Source organism: Thermobia domestica, chromosome 6 (assembly GCF_964235325.1).
Source record: "Thermobia domestica chromosome 6, izTheDome1.hap1.1, whole genome shotgun sequence".
NCBI classification, from domain to species: Eukaryota; Metazoa; Arthropoda; class Insecta; order Zygentoma; family Lepismatidae; genus Thermobia; species Thermobia domestica.
In genome coordinates this window covers 264,680,390-264,687,388 of record NC_137459.1, presented here as the reverse complement: position 1 = coordinate 264,687,388, position 6,999 = coordinate 264,680,390, and the positions used below count along the sequence as shown (strand labels likewise).

Genomic DNA, 6,999 nt, shown 5'->3' with positions numbered 1-6,999 from the left:
CAGGCGAGAAGATCGGGAGCTCGTCGACCAGACTCCAAGGTGGGGCTTCACTGCATGCAACTTATTGTGAATCTGCTCATCCCAGTGTGTCTGCCAGCGGTGAAGAAGAAGACGATCGATCACAGGACGAAGATCAGAGCTGGGAAGCGGTGACGGAGACTCAGGTCCTGTAAGGGCAGCTTCTCTGGCAACACGGTCAGCTCGCTCGTTCCCTGGAATACCAACATGGCCAGGCACCCAACAAAATTGGACATCGCAACCTGCAAGTCGTAAGGAACTGCAAGAGAGTAGAATTTGCTGAACTATAGGGTGCACACTTGACACATCCGTGAGACTATGTAAAGCGCTGCTGGAGTCAGAGCACAAGAGAACATGTCGGAGATTGCGTCGACGAATATAATACAGAGTCTCCAGGATAGCAACCAATTCAGCACTGAACACAGTGGAAGGAGGATGGAGCTTCAAGCCAGCGCTATGATCATCCGTGACGAAGGCACAACCAACAGAATCTTCATGCTTCGAACCATCCATGTAGAAGACAGCGTAGGTACGGTACGCATCCAGAAAAGAGAAGAACTCCTGACAAAATTGTTGATTGCTGGTAACAGACTTCTTAAATTGCGTTAGATGAAAGCTGACAACTGGTGGAAGAACTGTCCATGGAGGAATGGGCAGGACGCCCAATGGATAGATGGCAGCGACATCGAGTCCAAGAGAAGCACCAAGGTCTATATCACGAATGCCAAAAGGCCAGGTAGCAGTAGGTCGTGCTTGATATCTGTCATAGCGAGCACCAGCCTCAAGGGCAAAGGCCGAAGGATGGTTAGGTACGGCACGGATATGGATGTAATAGCGCAGGAGCAGGCAGTCCCGACGGTGGGAAAGAGATGGTTCATGAGCCTCGACATAGAGACTAGGAATAGGGCTAGTTCGGAAAGCTCCAAGCGATAAACGAAGGCCAAGATGATGTACAGAATCCAGATGACTTGAGATGGAAGGTCGAGCAGAACCATATGCAACACAACCATAATCCAATTGGGAGCGGATGAGGCTACGATATAGTCGCAACATCACCACACAGTCAGCACCCCACGAAAGATGAGACACCAAACGTAGTAAGTTCATGGAGCGGAGACAGTGGTACTTCAGGTCTCGAACGTGAACAGCCCAGGTAAGTCGTCGGTCAAACTCCAAGCCCAGAAAACGAACATGATCCACATAGGACAATCGAGAACAGCCAAGGAACAGCTCAGGATCATAGGCACAGTAACGAAGGCGACAAAAATGTACGCAGTGTGTTTTGGTGAGAGAAAAGCTGAAACCAGTAGTGGTAGACCATCGGTGAAGGCGGTTGAGCGCTAACTGCAACTGGCGAGTAACTGTACGGAGATCACGTGAGCGACAGTAGATAGTAAAGTCATCCACATAAAGCAGCCCATGAACAGAAGGGGAGAGCTGCGACATCACACTGTTCACTGCAACAGCAAACAAAGTGACACTCAACACACTACCCTGTGGAACGCCATTATTTTGTGGAAACGGAGCAGAGAGAGTAGCTCCAAGCTTGACTCTAAAAGAACGTTGTTGGATAAAATTCTGGATGAAGAGAGCCAAGTGGCCACGTAAGCCCCAGAGATGGAGTTGCCTCAAAATGCCATATCGCCAAGCGGTGTCATAGGCCTTTTCAAGGTCAAAGAAGATGACTATCAGATGTTCTTGATGACGAAATGCATCCTGAATAGCACTTTCAAGATGCGCCAAATGATCAGTAGTGGAACGGAAGCGCCGAAAGCCACACTGAAGATTGGAAATGAGACCATCGTGTTCAAGAAACCAGACTAAGCGGGTATTGATCATCTTCTCCAAAAGTTTACACAGACAGCTAGTCAAGGCGATCGGGCGGTAGCTTCCACGGGACGTGGCAGGTTTAGCAGGTTTCAAAATAGGAATAATGTATGCTTCACGCCAGGCATCGGGGAAGGAGTCTGAAAGCCAGATGCGATTGTACAGGTCAAGAAGATGTTGCTTGCCATCGTCAGGCAGGTGCCGGAGCATAGCATAACAGATGCCATCAGGACCAGGTGCCGTGTCCTTCGTAGAATCCAAAACAGCAACAAGTTCAGCAGTAGTAAAAGGCAGATTATAAGCTTCAGCGGTTGCAGAGCGGAACTGAAGTGGCGTACGTTCGGTGCGTTGTTTGTAAGTGAGGAATCCAGCTGAGTAGTGAGTAGAACTGGATACATCCGCAAAATGACGACCTAATGCAGCAGCAATTCTGTCCTGATCAGTGACCATTACACCATCGATAATAAGAAATGGAAGCGCAACGGAGGAAACATGTCCCTGTAGACGACGAATTTGCGACCAGACCGCTGTCATGGAGCTGCCAGCAGTAAGAGAAGAAACATAAGTGCGCCAGCTATGACGCTTAGCCTGCTTAATCAGATAGCGGGCTCGAGCACGAAGAAGTCGAAATTGAGCCAAATTATCAGCTGTAGGAGCACGATGAAAAGTACGTAGTGCTCGACGTCGGGCCAGAATAGCGTCACGAATCTCCTCTGACCACCAAGGAACGGTGCGTTTACACCGGGAACCAGCATAGATAGGAATAGAGTCGTGTGCAGCTGCAAGGATACTCTGCTGAAAGGCCTCACAATGACCATCAACAGTAAAACGTGGGTCTAAAGTGAAATGAAAAGTGGCGGAAAAATGATCCCAGTCTGCTCGACGGAGATTGTAGGCAGTGAACGGAGCAGAATGGATGAGCGGAAGACCATGCACAAGAGTAGGAAAGTGGTCACTGCCACAGAGATCATCATGCACGCGCCAAGTAAGATGGGCACCAAGTTGAGGACTGCAAATGTAGAGGTCCAAATGAGAGTAGGTACCAGTAGCAGTAGTAAAATGTGTGGGACTGCCATCATTGAGGAGCAATGAGTTAGTGTTGTCAAGGAAAGTGGAAATCTCTTGACCTCGTGGCTCAGTACGAGGAGAGCCCCACAGTGCATGGTACGAGTTAAAGTCACCCACAAACAGAAATGGGGATGGAAGCTGTCGAGCAATCTGTTCAAGATCAACAGCAGTAAAGGTGTCATGACGCGTAAGGTAGATACAACAAAAAGTAACAGGTTGCCTTAAGAAGACACGAACAGCTATAAGCTGGAAAGCACTATTCACATGGATGAGAGCAGAATGGTAAGCATCAGAGACCACAATTGCTACACCACCTGCTGCACGACCTGCAGTAACCTGATCATGACGATATACAGTGTAACCAGAGAGAACTGAGTTGCTAGTAGAGGTAAAATGCGTTTCCTGAAGACAGAATATGGTAGGATGAAACAATGTCAATAACTGCTTAAATTCCTCGTAGTGTGTGGAATAGCCATTTAAATTCCATTGAAGAAGGGACATGTTCAACAAGCATCGAGAACAGGAAGCGAGGTACTGCTCTTGCCCTTTCCACGGCCTTCCACAAGGGTAAAATCATCGAGCTCCTCCTCCACCATATCATCCATAAGAGACTCGTCATCACTAGGTGGACTACGTGACGTATGCTTCTGTTTCTTCGCCCCAGGTGGGCTAGAAGACTGGGTGCGTGAAGATTTCTTCGATGCCTTGGTAGAAGAAGCAGTGGAAGAGGGAGAGACAGCTTTGGAAGCTTGAGCCTGCAGCTGTGTTTTTCGTTCCTTCTTAGTGAGGGGTTTGGTAGGAGGCTGGCTGTTTGACTGCTTCAAAAACTGAGTTATGGAGGGAGTAGGAGCAGACGAGATAGAGCCAGCTGCCGGAGCGGCAGGAGGCTGAGAAGCAGAAATGGGCTTAACAATTCGTGGAGGCGAACGATCGTTCAAGGGAAGCTTAGGCTGCGATGCAGATGATGATCGGTGCTTCGTGCGAGATAGTCCTTGGTTCACAGATGTAGTGGTACGCCTTGGAAGAGACTGGCGCACTGGGAACCTCAACGTCAGTTTGGGTAGCAGAATTGACTGTCTGGGTACCTTGGGATCTGCTGGTCTTTAGAAGCGAAGAGAAACTGGTGCCGAAGTTGACTTTTGGCTGTAGTCTTCGTTTAGCCTCAGCGGCGGAGATCTTCTCGATTACCATCAATTCACGGATCTTCTTCTCAGCCAGAAAAGTAGGACAGTCAACTGACCAAGCTGGGTGGTCACCTTTACAATTAATGCACTTCCATGGGGCCACACATGGGGCCGGACTATGAGCTGCAGAACTACAATTGCCACAGATGGCAGAGGCATGGCAAGAAGGGGCTGAGTGGCCAAAATGTTGGCAGTTAAAGCACCGTAAGGGTAATGGTATGTACGGGCGGACCTTCAAACCGTGGTAGGCAACGTTCAAATGCGTTGGAAGGTCAGGTATAGCGAAAGTTATGATGTAAGAATCTGTGGGCTGTACTGTACTTTTTCTCTTTGTACTAATACGATGGACGTCTATCACATGGCTATCCTTAAGTTCAGCACATATTTCCGCCTCTGGTAACTCTCTCAAATCAAAGCAAGTAATGACTCCTTTGCTAGTGTTTAGCTGTCGATGAGGATCAACCAGAATAGGAACAGGTCCTAACTGCGTACTAGCGAGGAGTAATTTTGACTGTTTGTCTGTGGTCGTCTGAACAAGGAGCGTCCCATTCCGTAATTTGCGTATATGGCCAGAAGGAAACGTTCCTGTGGCAATGTGATGAATTTGACGATGTATTAGGAACGGTGACAATTTGCTTAATGCTCTAGCGGTTTCTGTTGATCTATCCTTAATAATTAAATATCTTGGTGCAAGACCAAGCTTTTCCTCTCTTTCTCTGTCCTGGGTGGGTAGTTGATGCGTATCCATAAATAAATGAAGCCCAAAATCCTCTCAGCTTCCCCGTCATGGTTCGAAGCGGCCAACGAGGCTGGCAGGTCCTACCTGCATGACCCTTGTCAGCAAGCTAAGCTGTGACACCAAGTCAAAATGACAAGGAGGCAGAGCCACTTGCACCGCCGACTGATGGGTACTTTTGAGAGGACCCACGTCCCACCGTGTAAGGGGAGGAACCAATGGTTCATTGGAGATTCCCGCACCGCAGACTCCCAGCATTCCCTTTCAGAGCATCACTCCTTCCGGTCCTGCTGGGTGCGCATGCGCTGCACTCCTCCGTCCCACGGCCCCGGGTCCAGCGTCATCCAAGAAAATCCAATCAAAACCAGTCCATTGCAAGGTTGTCTTCTAAAAGAGCAGTTCACATCCGAGGCTTTTATTTGTAACTACGCTCGGTCGCAGGTTTTAAATGCCTGTGATCGGCCCGGTACAACCCCCAACCTGGAGGACCAGTGGCTGATTGCAGTTCCGAAGAACTGGGCGATGGGGGCGCCACATCCCGACGCCGGGATCTAAGGATTGGAGTAGAATTATTTCGGTGCAGCAGAAGTCTTGAAATAGCTCTAAGAGAGTAAGACTTATTTCATCGGAGCAGGAGTGTTTAAAATGCTTGTGTCGGATGTCAGGTTCTGGGGTAGAACGGAAACTTGTCCTACAAGGACTCGAGTAGGCTGCGACTGCTTTGTGGGAGAAGTCTTGAAAAGGCTCGGAGGAGCAAGGCTTACACGTTAGTAGCACAAGAAGCCTTTAATACTATTTGGTCGGACGACTAGAGCTAGAATTTGCTGCTTTGTAGGCTAGTATCCTTTTCTGTTCAAGATGGCCTTCAATCAGAAACTGGTAGCCATTGTTTTTGGCTCAAACTCATGGGCAGCCTAAGATTATTCCTTCTGATGCAGGGAAAGGCTTTCGAATGGACACGCCCAACATTGTAGTTAGTGACCGCAGCTGACGGGGCAAACAGGAGGCAGTGCGGCCGCCGATGCGGTAAGTTAAACGAACATTAATATCTTGCACGGCATACGTGAAATGCTTTTGTAGAATTTTTACAACCCTGAACGGTGGATCACTTGGCTTGTGGATCGACGAAGAACGCAGCTAGCTGCGAAAAAAGAGTGTGAATTGCAGGACACACGAACATCGACGTTTCGAACGTAGATTGCGATCCAGGATCTCTTCTGTGTCACACCTGTTTGAGGGTCAGTATCTTTATCCTGGCGGTGGAAGTTTTTCGGATGACCCCACGGCCTCTCGCTACTTCGGTAGTGATGCTGTGGCCATGTGCAAGGGGCCTGGCAAGGGGTCTCGCGCAAGGCTTGACTTTCTTGTTGGTAACCTCTTGTGACTCTGGGTCCGGAGAACGGAAACTGTGTGTTCTTGGGCTTCCGCGACAGCGGTTGTCTTAAATGAGCAGCAAAGGCTGGTGGTTTACATCCGCCTATTGAGGCAGTTTCTGTCTCGACGAAAGTTCCTGAGTGAATTGGGGAACTTAGTCCTTGGATTTTATCCTTGCCAAACCCCTTTCGATGGGAACGAGGCTGTCTTGTGTCCATGCAATTCTCTAGCCTGGGCCGGCGCAAGGCTGGCTGGCGAAAAATGTAATTGGGCCTCTGAGTCTTGGTATTCCAATTTGCCTCTATTCCTGGATGAGCTTCAGTTCAAGGTGCCCGGCAAGGGGTCAGGGGGTGACCCCTGACTTACCTTGGTGGTCTACATCTTGTAAATTGAAAAGTCCTGTTGTGTGCGAGGCTTCAGGTGCGCTGTGTTTTTGGCGCTCGACCTCAGATTAGGTGAGATTACCCGCTTAATTTAAGCATATTAATAAACGAAGGAAAATAAACTAACTAGGATTCTCTTAGTAACGGCGAGCGAACAGGGAAGAGCCCAACACCGAATCTCGCAGTTGTTGGCTGTTGAGAAATGTGGTGTTAGGGAGGGTCGATTCTCCCGAGCTCTTGAGGCGTGTCTACGTCTCTCTTGAATGGAGCCACTGTCCATAGAGGGTGCCAGGCCCGTGCGACCGTTTCAGTTCTCGGGAAGACCTCTCCTCAGAGCAACCAATAGTGGCTATCCGACTGAAGAAGGATCAAAAACATAGGTATTAGCTGATGCTGATGATTTATTGGT

The 6,999-nt window shown here is 49.0% G+C and overlaps 1 non-coding gene across 1 annotated transcript; it reads left to right on the top strand.

Annotated features, from left to right (window-relative positions):
- The first annotated feature begins 5,922 nt into the window (after positions 1–5,922).
- On the top strand, positions 5,923–6,075 carry LOC145688749 (5.8S ribosomal RNA). The gene has a single exon (XR_014131980.1). It is a non-coding gene; the product is annotated as a 5.8S ribosomal RNA (ribosomal RNA).
- The last annotated feature ends 924 nt before the right edge of the window (positions 6,076–6,999 follow it).